This window comes from Chamaea fasciata, unplaced genomic scaffold (genome assembly GCF_029207755.1).
Source record: "Chamaea fasciata isolate MVZ Bird 193981 ecotype frontalis unplaced genomic scaffold, bChaFas1.0.hap1 SCAF_6, whole genome shotgun sequence".
Taxonomy (NCBI): domain Eukaryota; kingdom Metazoa; phylum Chordata; class Aves; order Passeriformes; family Sylviidae; genus Chamaea; species Chamaea fasciata.
The window spans coordinates 45,972,033-45,993,452 of record NW_027094091.1 but is presented as its reverse complement, the minus strand read 5'-3'; the positions used below and the strand labels follow the sequence as shown (position 1 = coordinate 45,993,452).

The 21,420-nt window shown below is 40.7% G+C and overlaps 1 long non-coding RNA gene across 6 annotated transcripts; it reads right to left on the bottom strand.

The window, feature by feature from the left end:
- Nucleotides 1–3,746: 3,746 nt before the first annotated feature.
- Nucleotides 3,747–19,852, bottom strand: LOC136290661 (uncharacterized). Of its 6 annotated transcripts, XR_010721289.1 has the most exons (5): nucleotides 19,634–19,852; nucleotides 18,404–18,456; nucleotides 15,709–15,859; nucleotides 14,031–14,099; nucleotides 11,657–13,465 (listed from the first exon to the last, which is right to left on the bottom strand). It is a non-coding gene; the product is annotated as an uncharacterized lncRNA (long non-coding RNA). The 6 variants fall into 6 exon arrangements; XR_010721291.1 differs by lacking the exons at nucleotides 11,657–13,465; nucleotides 14,031–14,099 and adding an exon at nucleotides 3,747–4,221; XR_010721293.1 differs by lacking the exons at nucleotides 11,657–13,465; nucleotides 14,031–14,099 and adding an exon at nucleotides 6,783–7,855.
- Nucleotides 19,853–21,420: the final 1,568 nt, after the last annotated feature.

Here is a 21,420-nt window from a genome sequence, read left to right as displayed (position 1 = left end):
AAAGATGGAGACACTGCCAGTTTTAAAAGTTGGTCAGGAGGTCTAGTTTGGTCCCCTGCAGCTTGGGCTACAAAGGGAAATCCTCTGTGGCTCAGGAAAGCTCCAGCAGCACAGGAGAAGCATTGCCCTCCTGGGAGCAGCTGCTGCAAGGGCCCCTTCAGGCGGTGAAGAGCTCAGCACATCAAAAGAGGCAGAAAAGAGGCATTGCCAGACCAGGCCGCTCATCCCAGGCATCTGCAAGCCTGGAAGTGGCAGGCTGTGGAGCTTTCGAAGTGGGCTGAGGTCTGTTCCTCACAGCCCAGATTTGGCACCAATTGAGTGTTGTTCCTTGGCAGTGTCCATACTGATTAAGATCACTGAAGCAAACAGGGAAAACAGTCCTCTCATCGCTGAAAGCAGTTTCTGCTCTGCTAGGGTTAAGTAATGCAGAGAAGATGGATCTCATGTAGTTTCTTTTGGGAATTACCAGCACAGCTGCCTGAGTCCTGTTCCTATTTGTGACTTCTCACCAACACAGAACTAGCATAAATGATGTGGAAATGCTCCTCCCCATGCAATTACAGCCTTTTTAATTTCCATGGTACAAGTGCTTCCACACAGAAAGCACTGGAAAAGCTGGTATTCCTCAGAAATTTCCCCCAGGAAAAGTAAGCCATGAAAATGAAGCCATTTACAAATTTTGCCCAGGGCTCCATGTGTTTTCCTCCTAGGACATCTCACATCCACTTTAAGACTATAGAACACAAGTAGTTATTCTAACTAGACTATTGAATTCTGAGGAGCTTGTGATCCACGCACTGGTGACACAGAGCAGGCACAGGCACATGATGAGCTGTGCCACACTGTGTTATACATATTTCTTGGCCTTCTGGGTTGTGCTACACATCCTGTAAACCTAAACTCAACTGGTTAATCATAATGGAAAACCCTGATGGTCACTATTGCCTGGCACCAGTGATGATGCCACAACACGTCCTTGTCTTTATCTTGAAAAGTAGCAACTTATTTTACTTCTAAGAAAGTCCTATCAAAACCTGAAGACCTCCATGCCAGCGACTCTCACTCCTGATGGGAAGTCTGTAGAGTGTGCCATGCCTTGACCATAGGTCAGTCTGAAGCCACACTTGCCTCAAGGTTCCCAGCATCAGAAGGGACACAAGATTTTATTACTTGCTAACACCTCTGGTGCTGAACAAGCACTCCTGGTGCAAGACAATGTAGAGAAGGGATTTTGACATCTTTATTTTCTCCTATTACCTAAATACTCCTAGAGGCATATTAAGGAAGCTAATTAATGCTATTCAACAGAAGCAAGGATGGGAGGATTTAACCCTCAACACTGCAAAATAGCTGACTTTCAGATTCATCCAAGGGTTTGCAAAGAGCAGCCTGATGTCATCATAAGACCTCTCTCAACGATTTTTGAAGTCTTGGGAATATGGACAGGTCCCAATGGATTGGAACCTAGCAAACATTTTCCCAATTTTCAAGAAGGTCAGAAGGGATGGCCTTGGAAACTACAGGCCTGTCAGTCTCATTTTAGTGACTGGTAAAATTATTGACAATATTCTGGGAGCTACTGAAGAGACAGGCACTCATCTCTTCTCTCTGGTGACCAATGACAGGACCCGAGGGAATGGCCTGAGGTTGTGTCAGGGGAAGTCTAAGCAAGAGATTAGGAAAAAGCTCTTCACCCCAAGGGGTATTGGTCACTGGAACAAAGGTTTCCCAAGGAAGTGGTCATAGCACAGAACCTGACAGAGTTCAAGAAGTTTTTGGAAATACTCTCAGACATGGTATGATTTTTGGGGTTGTCCTGCACAGGGCCAGAAGCTGACTTGATGACTCTTCCAGCTCAGGATATTCTATAATATTCCATTATTCTATGAAAGAGGCCTTTGCTTGCTGAGGAGCAGAGACAGAATCCTCTGTATTCACTGAAGTTGTCATTTGCAATGGGGAAGAGAAATAGCTGTGAGCTCATAATAAAAAGGGAAAAATCAGAGAAAAATACATCAGCACATGCAAAATTAACAGCAGATATGCTGCTGTATAAACACGTAATTTAGAATCATAAATATCCTGAGTTAGAAGATACCAACTTGACTTCCTGGAATTCTGATGTCAGCCCTAGCTGCAGCTCACTTTAGTATGTTGCATTTAAAGTGCTTCCCTTGTATTTGTAAAGGTTGTCTGAGTGTAGGAGGTAAGCTGTACTTGAATCATCCAGACTGAGCAATTTGTTGAGGCCTTTAGGTCGTGGCACTGAGGCCTGTAAGGTTGTGGCGCAGATAGAAATTAGTGCCAAGAGTGTGTCATGTGTAGAAATTTCATTTAAGGTGTTGCAAGGGTCAAAGGGTTTCATAGTAGTTAAAAAGTATAGTAATTGGTGTGGACATAGTAGCTACCTTAAACAGTTTATTAAACAATGAGTGTTTGCATTCTTGCCTGTGCCTTGTACCAATGAGAATGTATCTGGAAGTGTAAACTATAGAGAGTGTATAAAACCTGCCATCTTACACAGAATAAAGGAGAAATGTAGCAGTGATCATATTGACTGGATGTGTGTTTGCTCTGCTGACTTCCTTTTATTATTTCGGGGTTTCCCTGTGACTTCGTCTGAGTACCCAGTTCAGAAAACACACTGAAATATCTTGAGGAGAGAAGTTCTTGATTTGTCAGCCGGGCAGCTGAAATTCAGGCATTTGTAAATGAGTTTCCTGTGTTGTGCCATCCCTCCAGTCCCTGCAGGCAGTGATCTGGGGAGCTGGCAGGATAGAGCAGCTGGCAGAGCTCCTGCTCCCTGAGCATGGGAGCGAGCAAGGCACACACAGTCAGCTTCGACACCTGCTAACTGGGAACAGAGCTCACTGCAGTGATGCAATATCTATCCTATCACTTGCAGAAATACCCACACCGATATCTGTAATAAAGCTGAAATCTTGGGTTTCTTATAGTCAGTTTTCTGGTGACAGCCAATGCTGCTTATCATCCCTGTACACCTCATGCCCTAAAAGTTCTCTGAACAGCAGCAGATATGAACTGCAAATTCGCTTTTGCAAATACACTATGAATAACTTGCTGAAGACCTTATTAGAGAATATTACCTGTGGTGAGAGAGGTACCAATTTGGAGAAATTGCTTTGCCTTAATAGGTTCTCAGAGCTGCTTTAAAGCAGAGTCTAAGATTATTGCTTTAAAACATATAGAGTTTATTTATTACTACCTGTTTTTTATTTAAGCTTTTGGCAGAGAAGTGCTAATGCACAAACTGTAAGAAATCCTATTTTCGTCAAAAAAGCCTGAGCAATAGTTAACACTTCTCAGCAAATAGGCCCGTGGACGACTCCTGACTATAAAAACAGTGAGGAACAGCAAGCAGTTGGCCTTAGTTTATTCTTCAATAGATTGTATCTGGGAATAAATGGCTTTTCAAAGAGCAGGAGTTTCAGGAAGCTTAAAAGTCTTAAAGCAGGCTTTTCTATTTTCCATCTTAAACATAGCACTGCATTCCTTCTCAATAATTTGTTAGCACAGCTGAGAAAACATGCTTGATAAAAAGGCATAACTCATCAACTCTAAAGATGTGATCAGATCTTAACATATGGAACTGAATTAAGAAAAAAAAGCTTCCAAAAATATTCGTGGGAGACACTGACTTTCTGTTCCTAATCTTTCAAGGCTTATCCTGAATCTCTTCTTTCTTAGTTATTTGCATGTCTTTCAGTAAATACCTCTTTCCACCATTCAGTTTACTGCTAAGCTCCATTTTATTTAATATAATTTCCTCCTATTATTCGACACAATTTCCCTTATTATTCACCTAGTTTTTATTCTTTTATTTCCACTTTGTACTTGCATTTTTAAATATCCTTAGGGCTCCTTGCGGGTTTATTCTTCCAGGCTGCTCAGACCCTGAAATGTTAGGCCTGATAGTTCAATGTGCCTGTGATCATCCTTCTCTAAGACAAGAGGACTCCACTCATCCTCACAACTTCCCCACAGATGCAGAACATTGTGGGTGTTTTCTTATTCCCCTTCAGAGAAGAGGCCAAACAGGAAGCTTTTTTCTTGAAAGAGAAAGCTCAAGCTTACAGGTACTGCTTGTGTTTCTTCAGATATCTCTGCTTCTCCTGAAGTGAAGAGCATCCCAGCAGGCCCCAAGTCCTTGCCATTTCTCTTATAGTCTCTGCTGTTGGTAAATCTTCCCCTGGTTCAGCACTGAGGGGAGAAACACTTCTGTTCACAGATGGTCAGAGGAAAAAAAAACCACAGTAGGATTAAATCTACTGCTTCTTACTTAATTATTTTAAGATTTGAGCAGTTGGTGCTGCAAGAAATCAGCCACATGACCTCTTGCCTCCAAAAGAGTCTCTCGCTTCCAAGAGTTTCCGCTTGGGTGCTGAGCACAACTTCATGTTCAAGCAGGAGTCTGACTTGTCAGGTTTCAGAGGAATAAAATATTTTAAAAGTCTCCTTTCTGCCTCCTAGACTGTCAGGTAACAGCATTTTGCAAAGGTAGGAGCAGAAACAAGCAAACAAGCAGACAGTGAGTGGCTTTGTACTGAGCTGTTGTGAAAGAGCAAACAGCTTTTTTTGAAGAGAATTCCTAATCTATTAGTCTCTCTCGCCACACAGAGACACACATGAGAAATACCTGTAGGCTGCCATCACTCCTGGTAACACAAGGCAAATGTATCTATACTTGGACTGTTGGACAGTGTGTTATGCAATGTGTCATCATACACATGCCTGGGAGAGGAGTTTAGAGCAAGGAACATTTTGTTATTGTTCAGCTGAAGTGGCAGAGCAGAGAGATCAGCAGAGCAATGCAGCTGGATGTAGCTGCAGAGATTACTGGTCACCCCTGTGACTGGTCAGTCAGGCAAATTCCTGCAGCACTCAGCGAGGGACAGCCACCACATCTCAAGCAATGCATAGCAGGAAGCATTTTGTTACTGTGACAATGCAACTCTTCTGGTATAACATTCTCCCCCTCTGCTTCCATCACATACATCACTTCCTGCTTTTACATAGATATACGTGTTCTCTTCCATGTTGCATTCTACTTAACTTCCCCATTAATATCAACCTGGAGCCTTCTGATTCATAGACACTTATATTCCAGGTCCAGATTAAGTCTTAAAGCTAAAACTTTGTTATGCCCAGTATTAAACCACTGAGATAAAAGTAACCAGTCCAAAAGTCCTATGTAGCGTCTCAAACCAAACTTTCAAGTCAGTATGAAACTGCAAAAGACCAAGAGTTGAGAACATTGTTGCGCCAGGAAAGGGCAGGAAAAGTTAAAAGTGGGAAGAGCTCAGGGCACAGGCCAGAAAATACATATTCTTATTTTAAAGCCATTCCCACCTTAGGCATACTGAGATATATGTTACTTCATATAGTGTCATGCGGATGGATGCACACCTAACTCCTTCCAAACTCTGCATCCTGTTGCTAGGTGGTTCCTTGTCATTAAAGACAAACAAAACACACTAGCAGTATTACAGCCATATAGCAGTATTACAGTCAGAGGTAAGGTTCTGGGATGTTCTGCTGCCTTTGAAGTTGTCACAGTGTCACCCCTGACACTTCATCTAATGTCCTTAGATACCTTTCCTAATGTCACAACTGTCTAATTGCATCCAGAGAGCACTGAGGAAAAGGATTCATGACTTTGTCTTGCATCAGCTGCTTTCTATCTAGCATGATGTAGGCCTTCTCTTACTTGAGAACTCCTGGTATTGCTGGAGAAAATTGAACCAGAAACATTACGAACATAGCTGAATCTAAAGTCAGCCTCTGGAAACTTTACTAGCATCTAAATGCTTCTGAAACTCAAGAGGCTTCCAGATAAAACACTTCATCTGTGTCCCCATATTTTTATTTTCCTGAAAGTGGGGCTGATATTTTTCACCATGATAGATATCAAAAATTATCTTGGAGAAAAAACTTGTTCAGTGGTTAAAAGTGTGGCCTAGACTCTGGAAACTTGCATTTGCATTTGTATTCTGCTCTACTACAGGTGATCCTTATGAGGTTGGGCTATTAATTTGATTGTTACTTGGCCCATTTTCCCTTCTCTAAACTGAAGAAAAGAATATTTCCATGCTCCATAGAAGAGTTATGAGCATAAATTAATTCATATTTATGAGGTACTAAAGGGATTCTGATGAGTACCATAAAAAGGCTGACATAAACAAAACCCTCTCTGTGTTCTGCATTTCCCCTGATAGAGCTGTTTTTCTTTACTTCTTAGAGCAAGGACTTTTTTTTTCCCAGAGTAATATTTTTTACTGGTGACATTTCTTGATTTTACTTTGGAACAATAGGTACTTGCACATTGCAGTTCCAGCAATTATTTTTATGCATGATATGCTATATATGAAACTTTCAGTGTCCTTTATAGCCAAACAGAACAGAATAGTTTCTTTTAAGGTTTATTTTTAAAGCCTGTGAAAAAGCACCAGACTTGCAGCTGACAAGGCAGAAGCATAGCACCTTTACACACAAAGCAGAGGGAAGATGGGAAGCAGAGAGAAGAGCATCATTCATGATTATCATTCAGTCCCCAGGAGGGCTGACTCATGGGTGAGACTGCAGAATAAAACGCAGTATGTACAAACTCTGCTTTCTTACTCCATCTGCCTAACAGAGGTTTGCAAGGTGTCACTCAAGTTATTTTCAAGTTTGGGTGACAATCAAAAATAAACAAATCAGGCTGATGTCTCTCAAAAGAAAGCAGAGGAGCCTATTTTTCTGTTCTTGATAGGTAAGCTTGAACAACTTTATTGGCATAAAACACAGGAAACTTTTGGCAGAATTTATCCCTGCTGAGAATTTTAACACTAGCTTCATGAGGGAAATCGTGTACAAGTTTCTTTTTTTGACTGAATGTACTTATTTCTCTATGTATATTTATGACACCCAAACATTTTGTAGAAATGAGCCACACAGCGCTATTCTAAAATTCACATGGGAAATAAAAGCTTTCAAAACACTCAGGGAAAGAAACCATTTGACTACTGTAAAAAGCAGCTTTAAAAGCTTGAGAAAAGAAAGCAATTCAAAATATTTTCCTATGCTTGAGCAGTATTAGGAATAATAGGAAGCAGTGTGACACCATTCAGACAAGCAGACTGTTTAAGTAAGCTCCTAGTCGGGAATTCAGTCAGTCCTCCAACTATCCTTCCCTCTGAAAGTCGTTGAGCTGGATGATAAAGAGCCGTAGAAGGAGGAGGAATTTTAAGCCACATACTGCCACTTGCAGGTCAAACAGGCCATGACAGCTATATAAGGCAAGGATGGAAGCCACAAATCCATAGCCGTGTAATACACGGCTACAGTGAGAGATTTGGTAGAGGAGCTCTGGAGGAATTTATTCGACATCCTTGAGAGAGAGCAAGTTTGAACAAAGTTAGCTTTGTCACCAAGGAGGAAGTTCTTAGCAGCAGGCATGTATCTGAGAGTTACTGGAGTTGCATGTTCAGGTGCCTGGCAGCACAGCAGGGTATCCTGGTTTTCCCAACACAGACATAAACGTACAGAAACATCAGCATGTTCAGCAAATGCTCTTGGATGACAGAAACACAGCATGTGGTCAGCTTGGGACTGTAACAGGGTGAGTCCTGGGCCTGGGGAAAGGCACGTGTACTTTTAAACCATCTTAATCACCCCTCAGGTTTCTCTGGATCTTGATGCCATCCATGCTGCCCTGGGACAGACTACACTACACTGACAGCAGCATTCCCTGCGGGGTCGCTCTGCTGGCAAGACGTTGTGCCCTTCTCTTTCCCTTTGCTGAGGGAGAAGTGTAGATTTGATCATTTAGGTTTCTGTGGCCATGGCTACTTTCCTGTAAAAAAAGATGTCTGTGAGGCTACTCATGCCAAGGGCTTGACTCCTCACCTGGAGAAAACAACGAAAACAACAACAACAACAACAACAGCAACAACAACAACAACCACCACCAAACAAAACAAAACAAAAAACAAAACCAACCAAACAAACAAAAAACAACAAAAAAACCCCAACCCAGTTCAGGCTCCAGACATCACGTACAAAGGAATCAAGGCAGAACCAAGAGTCAGGAGGGGAAGGAGGGCAGTAGACCTGCCATTCCCTGCACACCACGGTTCCTGGAGCCTCGGAGGCAGGTAGAAAGGCTGGAAGGCAGCACAGTCGGGGTGACACTAGTTCCACTTGGCATGCTAGTTCCACTAGTTCCACAAGTGTGTTCCTCTTGGCATGCTCCCCAGGCTGAGGTCCAGCAGAATTCCACCTCAGGTGGCACTATAAAGCTGCCGTCTGCTTTTGAGCAGCACCTCCCTCTGGGGCTCCTGTGCTCTTCAAGTTTTGAAAAATGAAATACAGCAATGTTGGCCTCTGGGTCTACATCTCAGTTTATATTTGAAGGAAGGGGGTTCACAGACTTTCTGTTGAGCTTGGAGAAGGCAGGGAGTGGAGAAAAATTAGCTTAACACATATGTAAGAGGTGGCCCTCATCTCATAGCAGAGATACATTCCTGCTGACATTAAAAATTAATGATTTTCAAGGACACTGGAATTACATCCTAAATATCACATTCTGGCACATCCCTATTGTGCTTGCGTGATACCATCACAATAACTTCCTAGCCACAACTTGGACTGATATAAAAAGTAAAAGTAGTAAGAAGTGAGAGATGATGAAAATACTAATTACTTTCCAGTCAGTAGGGTGATGGAGCACTTCAGTGAGAGAAGACAACCTGGGATTTGTGCTCTGGCTCATATGCTGCTGGACTCTGACCTGCTCAGACAAGTGGGAAAGAGAATTCTTTTGATCTTGTTGAAAAGCTGACTGAACCTTCCTGGTTTTGGTTTTTAGGTGCAAGGTCAGTTTATTGAACTGTTTCCATGAAGTATTATGAATAGTTGAGAAGCTTCCCCGAGAAGGGAAGATTAAATTATGGTATTGACAAAATTAAGTGGAAGTAAGAAAAATGCTGTGGAATTAATGGAACATACTCCTCGATATAAAATTTAATTTCTCCATTTTAGTAGTAGATTATAAATATCTCACTCATTGACAGACAGATAATAACCATGGAAACTAAGCTCAAAGTCATTATTTATTATTTTCAGATCTTTACATTTTTGCAATCTTTGTAATTAAGTATGTTGTTTTAAGCATTCTATAGCAGCTATAAATATGTATATCCTATGTATTTCTATAGGGCTCTCCATGACAAATTTTTGGTAGAAAATTGTTAATTTATAACATGAGTTAAAATTCTGCTGAAAAAGTCTGAAATTATTAAAAAAAAAAGAAAATGTGCAACAAGTACATGCATACGAAATTAATGGGGGACTTAAAGCATTGTGTGTCTCCAGATTTATCTTGTTTGTTTATTATGACTGTAGCACAGCATTTAAATGTCAAATTTTGTCAAAGTCTATATTAGAACAAGTACAGCAGCATCCTAGGAAAATTAACAGTGTATTAATATTCTATAATTGGGGACTTCATCATTTTCTACCTTTAGACTTTCCAGAACAAATACAAACTTGATGTCTAATTGGAATAAATGTATTAAATTATTTTTTTAAAAGTCTTGCAAGAGTAGAGGAAAAAGATAATTGAATTTAAAAATCTGTATGTTTTCAAGCTAACCTCACTTCTACTTCCAGGTCAGTCAGCTCCTCAAAGGTATAGACACCTGTCACTCAGGCAATTAAGGACAGATAAGCCACTTCCTCATCATTTGTCTTGAAGTGCTAAATGTTACTCTCCAGTTAAGAGGGACACAGGCAACATAAGCACACCACAAAGTTCCATTGAGCTTCAACCACTCTCAGATATCTCAGACCATGTCTGGTTGGATGTCACAGGCATCAGAGAACTGTGTCTGATTTTGGTGACCTAAAGTTGTGGGAAAATCACACCAGTCAACTAAACCAAACCTTGTTCTGTAATCTGACCATAAGTTTGCTTTCTTAGAGCATGGCTGAACAATTTAATTCTCTAGAACCTACAGATGATGAAATAGCTTTCTACTTGCTTTGTCTTATAAGTTAGTTCCTTCCCATATCTTCTGGTTTAAGGTCTATATATTTGGTGGGTTTAATACCGACCCTAGAAATGAACCAAAACAAAATCTTTTCAAGTAAAGCAAAACAAAACAAACCAAACAAACAAACAAACAAACAAAAAACCCCAAAAAACAAACCTCCAAAACCCCAAAAAAACCCAACAAACAAACAAACAAAAAAAAACCCCACAAAAAACCCCAAAACAAAATCAAGGATTTTGATCCCTACAATAAAAGGCTATTGAGGAAATTTTAGGGTAATTAGAAAAGCTCTAAACACCTGTAATTCTTCTGTCAGGTAGTTGGGTTACCAATACCAATAAAACCACAACTGAATCAGAGGTCACTTCCTTCTGGTTTTGGGCAGCAGTTGCCACACTTTTGTGAAAAGTGTACTGTAGGCGCCTAAGACTGTGCCCTGTCCCATTTCATACATGCTCAGGCCACACTCTCAGTTGCACGCCCCCACAAAGAGTCCATTGTAAACCATCGTGGACACGTCAGGACCCACTGTGCAGAGCTCATCCTCACACTTTCTTCTCCTTTCATGCCATTCATTCTTCATCTGTAGCTTGGCATGCTGCATTTATGTATGTTACAATTCTGCTTCAGTGGCCCAAAATTCTTAGGGCCAGAGAAGCCCGAGGTTCTTTTGGTGAGTTTAAGTTTCACAGAATTTTTGTGCCATGAGAGGAGAGCTTGATACTGACTAAAGAATCTGAAGTAAATGTGCTCTGAACAAAGTAATTTGTTTATTAGACATATTTTGGCAGAAGCCTTTCCTGAAGGCCTAAGACACACTGCTATAAAAATGAGCTGAACTCCCAGAAATATTGATATTTCTTCATTCATGTTCAAGTCACAGCTGTCACATAGCCTCCTTTGGACATCTATAGAAATACTGATCTGTCCCAGCTGCTCAAGATACTTGTCTGGGACAAAAAAAAAGACGAAAACTTAGACCCAGAATTCCCCCATTTCAGGAAAAGGCTGGAGCTTGGGACTCCGAGTAACCTGGTTCTAGTGAAATGTTACCTGCCCATAGCAGGGGGCTTGGAACTAGATGATCTTTAAGATCCCTTACAACTCAGACCCTATGATTCTAACTTTTATGAATTATATACAATATAATAGGCACCATTTAAAGGTAAAAATATAGTGCTGTAGTGTGCAAGTGACAAGAGAACTTAAAAACCCTATTAGCCAAGAGAGAAAGAATGAAATTTTAGGTTTTTTCACAAGTAACAGAAAGAATTGTTCGAGACAAATGTAATATGTTATTGTATAGAAAAGAGCTGATGCTTCACTTGGACTCAGCTGGAATGGCTAGAATGATGTAGCTGCATTTATTAAAAAATGAGAGTCATGAAAGGAAGGAACTTATTTGGTTTTTGGGGCCAAGAAGTAGTTTCATCCTCCTATGTATTTATTACAAAGACATTCTCCACAGTTTAGTTATCTACTTCTTGGAAATTTTGAGTTAATTTTTACTTTGAAGACCACGAAGGAAAATACCTAAGGTGTAATTTTAAATGTTAAGAGAGCTAAGGTGAAACGATCAAACATCTCAGTTTAGCATAGAGGTTGGTACAAAATAAAACTCCTGAACAAGAATGTTCTCTGAAGTAGTTTAATACCAAAGAAGTATTTCTGATTATAATATTATAACAATATTTTTTATTAATTGATCAAGGCACTTTGTTAACTATCTTTGCCCTATCCAGTTAAAGGCATCATATAAACATTTAAAGGAAACCAGCAGAGTATGAAGTCTGAGACTACGCAGGGATATCAGTTCAGAAGGATGTGGTGTTGGTTTTATTTCAAGTCTCACAGATACTGATGCATTACTTAGCACACCAGTTCCTGATAACAGGAATGTCAAGTTCAGTTGTATGACAAGGAAACCTTCCTAGTTTAAGGTGTGAGTCTGGAATTCAAGTACACCTGGAAGTTTCTAAAGACAAAGATAACCTAATATTTGTCAAAACACTAGTCTTTTCTAAGCCAGACCCATGTTGGTTGCAACTTGAACATTTGCCACTTCAGGCTAATTCTTGTAATTCAGTTTCTTTTTATAATTATAGAGTGGATCATTTTCGTTCTGCATCCAGCAGGACCAGAAGACTCATTTGCAGCCGGTGCCCCACTGCTTCTCTCTTTGGACTGACAGGGAACCAAGTCCTCTGATTTCTTCTCCTGGGCAGTTAGCACAAGAGCACAAGACAAAGGCTGAATCTCTGCACCAAACCAGCTGACAGCTGGTATGTCCAGCTCCAACCTAGATATATTAAATCTATCTGGATTTTTGCAGACTTCTGAAGAGCCCTTTGGGCACAGCTCCACCATGCTCCTCCAGGTTTGAGATTATGGTCCCATAAAAACCCAGTTTTGCGCCAATGCTGCTTCATTTGATCTCTACTGAGGCTCAGCTAATACGCCTGACAGGACCTGAGCTGCTCTGCACAGGTTTGCAACTCATTTATCAGTCACAGCTTTAACAACTGCAGTGGACAGCTGAGTGTCCTGGTACTAAATCCAGTCAGGTACTCAGCACCTCCTCTCTCAGACACTGCTTTTGAGGCTCCAAATGTTCAGCTCCTTAAAGAACAGGACAATGTCCCATTTAGTTGTTCCACTAGTTTTAAATCCTGTATTAATGCTGTACTTGTTACTTAGCCAGCCAAATAAGACCGTGACTATTATAAGTCAATGGCTCAGAAGCCTGGGGTTTAATACTTCATATAAATTCTGGCACCACTCAGTTTTCTCAACAACATGTTCTCAGAGTTAACTGAAATTCCAAGGGGGGAAAAACTGCTCCCATACATTGATGGGATACGGAAAATGCTAGTTCTGCCTTTGACAAAGTTTTAACTAGATGTATAATTCTTCTCATTAGCAAACTGAAGAGGTATGCATTTTCTCTTACTGATGCAAATGTAACATTTGCATGGATCAGTAAATACTTTTCCACTGCAATGTAAATAGGCTTGACAGTTTGAATCTGACACAAATTTCAGGGATAATTATGCAAATGTCATACAATACCAAAGGAAAACAGTTTCTTAAAATATTCATGTGGGAATATTTGTTATTATAGCAAGATACATAGTATTCAAGGTATATTGATCAACAAATGTTTGTGACAGCTCTATTCTGTCGAAACAGTAAGGAATGCTCAGTGCCATCCTTCATACTTGTGGTCACAATAATTGTTATAAATCATTCTTGTTGATCTGCCTCCAGGGGTATGGCTGCGTAGTCCACCCACAGGAGATCCAACAGCTATGGACAGTATGCACTGCCATGTAGACTGCCAGAATGTGCCACTGTGTCCATACCACTGTATGATAAAGAGGGTGGCCTTGGGACATGCTCGCTCTCTAAACCTGAAAGAAGAGGCATTCTCTGTGAGAAAAGCATTTTTCTTTTACTGGGCCTTTCAGAGTTCTTGGGAAAATTGTCACCTTGTTTGTGTGTCTGCAGATTAGCAGAAATTACTATCTTGAAGGGAATTCCATATATAAAGTTTCAGTATGGAGGGTGATGAAATCCACTCAGTCCAGTATTAGAATTGTAACATTTTTGCTATTGTAACAGTAAGCTTTTAGATTCACTCTTTCAGAAGTTCATATCTTACATGACTACCAGGTCTAGACTGGCACTGGGCACAGCATTAACCACTTCTGCCTCTGCACTATTGGGAAACCCAGTGTCTTCAGCTGGAAATATCTGGGGACACACAAGAACTCTGCTCAGTCCTTTGTGACAAGTGACCCTTGGCAGAATGAAGGATTCCTGGCATTTTGACAATTTAAAAAAGTAGCTTCTTGACAATGCACCTTCAGTTGTTGGCTCCACTTCAGTGTTTAAAGGACCTGGATCTCTCCTAAAAAGGTCACAGTGCTGCCTGTTTCAGGGAGATCCCACTATGAGTTCATTCTGAATACCTACTAGAAATGTGGAAGCCTAGGAGGTGGTAATGACCCCTCTGAAGACAAGCAGAATAATTTTCACAGAGGTCTGTGGAAACAAAAGCAAAAATATACCTGTACTTCCTTTTCTGACCCTTTCATACCACTGTGATCAGGATTCCAGGTTTTTAGATTAACCCATGATGAATGATAAGAAGGCTGGCCTCTACACCAGGCCATGACCACAAAGAAACTGGCTATAAAATGAATGAAGTGAATGAAACTTGTGCAAGCCCTTAGACTACAAAATCAGAGATCAGAAAGAAGAAAGTGGATTGACAAATAGAGACCCTTGCCTCAGAAAGTTTCCTGCAATCCTCCTCTTTTATCTAAATTGACCTTCACCAGGTCAAAGTTGGTCAAAGGTTGTCACACTAGGGGAAGAGCAATAGAATATCATATAAATCCTATAATCTTTACTGCATTCATCCTGTTAATGATTATCTCCCTGCCAGCTGATGTCAGCAGCAAATTACACCACAGATGAAATCTCTAATTTCTGATCTGATCTCACCATTCCCTCTTTATTTCATAGTGTTACAATAGTACAGGCTATTCCTGAGATGAACTTCCTGCGCTTCTGTTAAAGTTTTTATAACTGCATTTAAATTTTGTAAGACTAACCTGTATTACCAATAATAGTGATTTTTAACACAAGGTTATCTAAGAAACAGGACGTACTCTGACTGAATCAAACATCACTGCATCCTTTCAGCCCAGAATACATCTTTGTTTACACAGTACAGAAAAATTTACTTGATGCTATGAGTATACATCTTACCCCCTACTGTACAGAAAATATCCTTCTGCATCTGTATTTATTGTGCTGAAAGTGTCTAAGGAACCTAACAATAAGCCTTAGCATGGCAACAACTGTACAAATTCAAAGCTCGGCCTCCAGAAGATTTTCTTGCTACCCGTTTGGATTCAGGGTTAACATCTCTCTCAGCTGGTCTAGTGTAAGAGAGGAGGTAGTGTTCAAGAGGAACACAACATACAGACAAGGGCAATGGGTTATTCTGATTTCTTGAGGGAGTCCCTGTTTTACCTTTACCAAAGGAGCTCATTCAGTGCTACTCCAAAGCCATACTAAATAATCAGCAGCTCAATTTTGTTGGCTAGAAGCAAAAAGCCCCCGTACCTATGTGGTATTCACCTCTGTTTAGAGATCACCCTCCCCTTTGGAGAGTGACCCACACCAGCAAAGAGTCTCCTCAGCCCCTTCTCAGCCACACAAAGAAACTCAGCTCAGATTTTCAGTGACGCACCCAATTCAACTCTTAGGCAGGCAGCAGAGGTCAAATAAGTACCCTTAGGACCATGCAGGATCTGTTTTCCTCTTCTTTCCTCAGCTACTGCATTTGAGTGTCAGAATCACAGCCCCCATAGAGCTCCTTTGAAAGAAATGATCCATGTAGTCCTTTCTTCCTGCACATACCAAGAGCTGAACAACTCCCTCTTCTCCAGGTCATGTTGCTAATACAGTGTGTGCAGTATAGTTCCCCCAAAGATGTCCCACCCACACACATAGAATTCAACAGGTCCTACTGCACCTGTGCAGCTTTTCTTCCCATGGCCCTGAGGTCTTAACATACCCTAGAGATTAAAAAGTGTTTTCCTCCCCAGAACAGATGTCTCCAGTTATGCGGTATACTCACAGAAGCTCTGCAGTAGCTATGTCTTCCACATGCTTTCAACATCCTTGCAACTTCCAAGGCTCCCTGATGAGCAGCTATTCCTGTGAGCCAATCCAGCCACTTCTGCAGCCCAACAGAAACTGTGCTGTGAATTCACAGACTTTCAGCTTCACTGAAAGGAAAAGCAGAGTTGGGTACCAGAGCTGGGAAGTCAGTTTCTCAGCTGCTGTATCCAACTCTTTTTACTTTCCTACAGAATCAAAGCCAAAGCACACTTCATGGGAATTTCTAGAACTACAAAGATCACAAGGCTACAAAGCAGGAATCCTAAATTCTTATTCTCACTCTGACACATCTCTTCTGGCTGCATTGTTATGCCATAATCAAGCAGTTAATTTGAAACATATTAATGTTTTAATGAATTCAACCTAAATAATAATAATACTAATAATACTAATAATACTAATAATAAGTTAACTAATACAGCCTATTAGCTAGGTGTCTCTGACCACCACGTTATTTAGAACTGGCTTGAGTGTCCCTATGTAGCTGTGTCCAAACCACCACAAATTACCACTAAAGTGGGAGTGCTGGTTCCCAAGTCATGGTATCGGTAAGGAGTTGAATGTTTTTGCTATGCTGTTCCATATATGCAATAATCATGCTATAACTAGCATACACTTTTCAAACAGTTATCTAAGTAATTTCCGTATCATGTCTTTTACTATCCTTGCTTTTTCTTATCTTTGGTGCATGTCTCATCTTAATTTAGATCTTGGAGGTGCTGCCAGGCTAAAGGTAGTTTGAGTTTCTTAAGGGAATCTCTTGCTAAGCACATTTCTATTTGCAACTTCATTTTTTACCTTCCTTGTTTTGAAGGCGTTGCTGCTGATCATAGTAATCAGCATTTTGGCAAAGCTTCTCATTTTATTGCTCCTCAAATACAGCCCTTGTTCAAGACCTCTTGGCAATGTTAGAAATGTTGAATCTCACCTGCATTGCCATGCCATACTATAGCACACACTAGCCATTTCAATACTCTGCAAGAAACAAAAGCCCTGTTTTCACCTCTTTGTCAGGCCTTGAGTGCACTACCTGGCCTCTGAGGCCCTGACCAGCCTCACCTCAGATCTCCATCCACAACCCTACCTGTTGGGGCCCTAATTAGGGTCAAGTTGGGGTTCTCCTTTATTCCCTTCTTCAAGCTCTGTCATAGCCTGTGCCTGGCCAAGGACTCTCAAACTCTGGATTGACTTCCCAGGTAGACCCTAGCCCTGCCTCACCACTGTTGTGCACTCTCAGAAATCTCCCTTTTAAGGGTGGGGACTTTCCTCAAGGGATAAGTTTTTGGTCCTATAACCAGGAAGTCTATGACTTTCCATTTGAGGGATGACATCTTCTTCCTTGGCATTAAAACCAGCCTACTCTGAAGTCCAAAACAGTAGCAAAGAAAATAATTAGGGTTTGAAAAAAAAAATTCTACTCCTGAATTGTGCTAAGTATCTGTTCTGTGGCCATGCAAAGTTTTGCAAACCTTCCACGAGAAATGGAGTTGGGACCAAGATTTCAACCTTCAATCCAAGATGCTTCCAGAATGAAGAAATGTTTCCAGGAATACTTAACATGTAGTCAAACTCCAAGGCTATGCTCTGTTTTATTGTACAATATAACATTTTAATGCTTTGTCTTCAGTTGACACTACTTAAGAATTTGGAGCTCTCATTGGCTTGCTTGTTTTTAAGTACCTTGCATAAAAGTACCTAATCTCAGCACATACTTTCATATTCTGAGCTGTAAGATGCCAGTGATGGTGTGATATCTCATGATGCTGACGCAGACATACTATGGAAGGGTGTAGCAATTCAAAAGCCACATCGCTGCACCAATTTTACAAATGGCTTGAAGGAGGTTGACTCTTCTATTTATCATGTTAATGGGAGCTCTTATACCCTTCTTTTTGACAGAGAATTATCCAGTGAAGGATATTGGAATGAGATTAAATACTAACCCAGTGACTTTCTGGTCATGGAAACTGAAGCCTTGTAACATCTGTCTTGTACCCAGGCATAATAATAACAGGAGAATATCTTATGGGAGCAGTGGATTTAATTTTTTTAAGACATTACAGTATTCAGGTCTCCTGAATTGGGAATGTTTTTCTAATAACTGTCAATAAACTTAAGGAAAACTGATTCTTTTTTCACTGAAACTTCTAGAATATGAAAAATAAGCACTGTTCAAACCACCATTATCATGACTTCAGGAAAAAATGGCATGTCAAGTCATTTCACGATTCCTTTAAAGCAGTGCAAGATATGTCGCTCCTATAAAATGAACATTGCTGTTGTTCATGGCACTCTTTCCTTCTGCTCAGGCTGCACTCCCATTCAGTATCCTATTAGCTGGTCAGTTTGAACATGACTTAACATCCTTCTTCTCCCAGTACAAAATTAATCTACCTATGATATTTCTGATTTGCTAACCCAGAGGAAGAGCTTGCTTTGCCAGCTTGGAACCCAGCATTTCATGTCAGGGCAAGCTGTACTATCTGCTGTGTTGTCTGATAAAAAAAGCCTGCAGGCTTTTCCTATTAACTACTCCCTAACAAATGAGAGTAATCATTGTACAGCCCACCAGTCAGAAACTGCCACTAAAGACAGTACTTTAGCTCTGGGCATGGAAAAATGCTTCCAAGCATCTCCACTAAACAACTCACCTCTGCAAATGCTCCCTCCTGAAAGCTCATGCAAGAAGCATTAACTCTGCCCACTGGAAAACACAGAAAATAAGACAAAATTAATACTTTGACAATAGGTACTGTACAGGTATATTGTTGTCCAGGACTCAGAGACTGAACACATGCAGTCATGGCATAAAAGAATTGGGGAAAACAGCTTCGGATGACATAAGAAACCAACTGAGTAAGTGTATGTCTTTGCAGTGAGAACAGTGAGCGGAGTCAGCATAGTGTAAAGAGGAACCTCACAGTCCTATATTAGGTAGTGCAGCACTTCTCTTAGATAGCACCAGAATAAGTATTGATGCTCTGAACAGCTAAACTTTGGGTGCCTGTGTACATCAAGTTTTTGAGAATAGTAGACTGGGGTCCTTTTTCGTTACAGAGAAATAACTTAGAGATATCAAGCACAAGCAGTGGCACAGTTCAAGTTATGTAGTAATGAAATGGTGGAGTCTGGCTCTAAAAACAACTGGGTAAAATGAAGTACCACAGATCAATTCATACAAAAGTACATTTGGGAACCAGAATGACTGAGTGCACCTTAAATATTAGCACCATTAAACACCTAAATTCAGAATGGGATGGTAGAGAAACTCAATCATTCTGCTGCTCACATGAGAACATGAGTTACAGGAGAGGTCACATGGATGCATTAAGAGCCTGTCCTTTTAGCCTGTTTGGGTTTTTATTTAAGGAAAGAAACCCCACTGAATGATGTACCTAAAGCACAGAAGTTATCAGGCACGTGCTGGGCTATCTCCCAAACAAAACAGCATTTCAAACTTGGGGCCTGGTTCCTACAGCTTTGAGGTTATTTAGGTGAAGGTCACTTTTCAAAATCTTTCTGTGGTAATAAACATGGATATCAGTCTTTTTTTTTTAATATTAACTCCCTTTTCTATATGTGAGAACACTAATGCTCTTTCTGTGCAATTTGATAATCATTAAAGCCACTCCTGATGAAAGAATAAAGTCCAACTAGATGCAATATGACAGAACAATTTCTAGCATTTCAAAATGTACTACTGAATCCTGAGTAAACTATTACCTGGAAGACTAATTGCAATAGTATAAGACAGAAATCTCTCTGAAAATTAATACGCAGTTTCCATTCAAGCAACGTGCTGCACTTAGAGCCAGCAGCTGTAGCTACCTGTACTCAAAATACTGCAAATCTATCAGCCCAAGTCTAAAACAGGACAGTACCTTGACACTATTTGCATAACCAGACACACTGATTAGGGTTCCCTAGGGTTCACTGCTACCTTCATACAGCTGCAAACTCATTTGTTCCGTACTTCTGGGCAGGAGAAGAGAACAGAAGAGTTGAAGAGTTAAATCCAGTTGTCCTCAGGGCAGCATTGATGGGAGGGAGCACAGCCTGGCTTTTCCACCCCTAGTCTGAGTGGTTGGCCAACAGCAGAGTGGATTATCTTCACAGTGAAGCTAGTGTGAAGAAAGAGAAATTATACTAAATCAGGAGGAAATAATTTTATTCTCTACACCTGTTCTTCATTGGTATGAAAGTGAAACATCTGTTCCTATTTATAAATGAGAAATTAAGCTGCCACAGAGTAAGACAATGGAAGCTTGTCCTCATGAGAATAGCAAAAGTACCTTTATAAGATAGGCAGCTCACAAAAGCAGCATGGGCTTCCACATTCTGGAACAGAAAGGTAAATCATAATCTGATATAAAAATCCCTCAAAGCCATATTTCCAACACTGCTGGATTACTTAACTCACAACTTTTGGAATTTGATTATATAAGGTGTAGAAATAACCACAAGGCTCTGGGGACAGGCATAATCACAGGTCTGGTCCTGGCTGCTCTTACATTGATGGGAGATGGACATGAGAGGCTGCATGTGGAAGAGGAAATTGAATCAGAAGTATTATACATCTGTCATTGAGTCATGCAGGTGCCAAAAACAAACTAACCAGAACCAACCAGATTTCTTCATTAATTGCCCAGCCAGGGAAATACTTTTACATATATCCATCCTCCACAGCATATATACAGAAATCTTAGAGATCAGGCCTCACCTTAGAAAGCAAGTTCCTTTAGCCATCACCTCCTTTGACCACCCTCTTCCCAGTACTTTTATTCAGAGTAGTTGAGGCCATTTCCTCTGCTCTCTGGTCATTGCCTGGCTTCACCTCTTTCTTTCTGTAAATCCCAGCAGATCAAGGGATTTAGAACTGTATTTAAGAGACTAGTTCATGCTGTTCCCAGGCGTAAGGCGGCTTTAGTGATTTGCTGAATAAAAGCACTTTCTTTCCCTTGCTACAATGATTTCTGACACTAATAAAGCTGTGAACCTGTACTGGAAAACACCTGAGTGGGTGAATTTTATAAATTTTCCCCTAATAAAAAGCACTGATGCATGAGGGGCTTTACTGACCACAAAAGAGGAACACAAATTCTTTGAGAAGACATTACATTTAGTGTTGCAGAAACAAATCAGAGATAGGAGAAACAATGGGCTGCCTGAATTGAGCTAATTCCCAAGGACTTGATTAGCAAAGAGTATGACCAGATAGTATCCCTTACTGGGACAGACAGTATCCCATTTAGCTAGTCAGAGGGCCTGGGGCATAGGGCTGAATGTGGGATCAGCACCGCTTGGAAGAGCTGCTCTAATCCCTGCTACACTGGGTGCTCTGCCCTGGGTGAGGCTGCAGGATTAGTGCTAAATTTTATTTTCTAGAGGAATGATGGAGCCCTGAATTTCCAGTCATCAGATAAAAGACACACAGCCATAGAGAGAATTTGCTTGGATGCCAGTTCTGGTCACATGCACGACCTGAAGCACTGTAACAACTCCCCTTTTCTTCAGGACTTTTTCAGTATATCTCAGGAGACAAAAAGTCCTGAGTCTTACTACACTGCAGAGGAAAGAGCTGGCAAAAGGTGAATGCAGACACCTAGCTAAATGTGGCAATGGCAGTAATCCAAATGATCAGAGAAGCATAACCAGAATATTTCTGTTA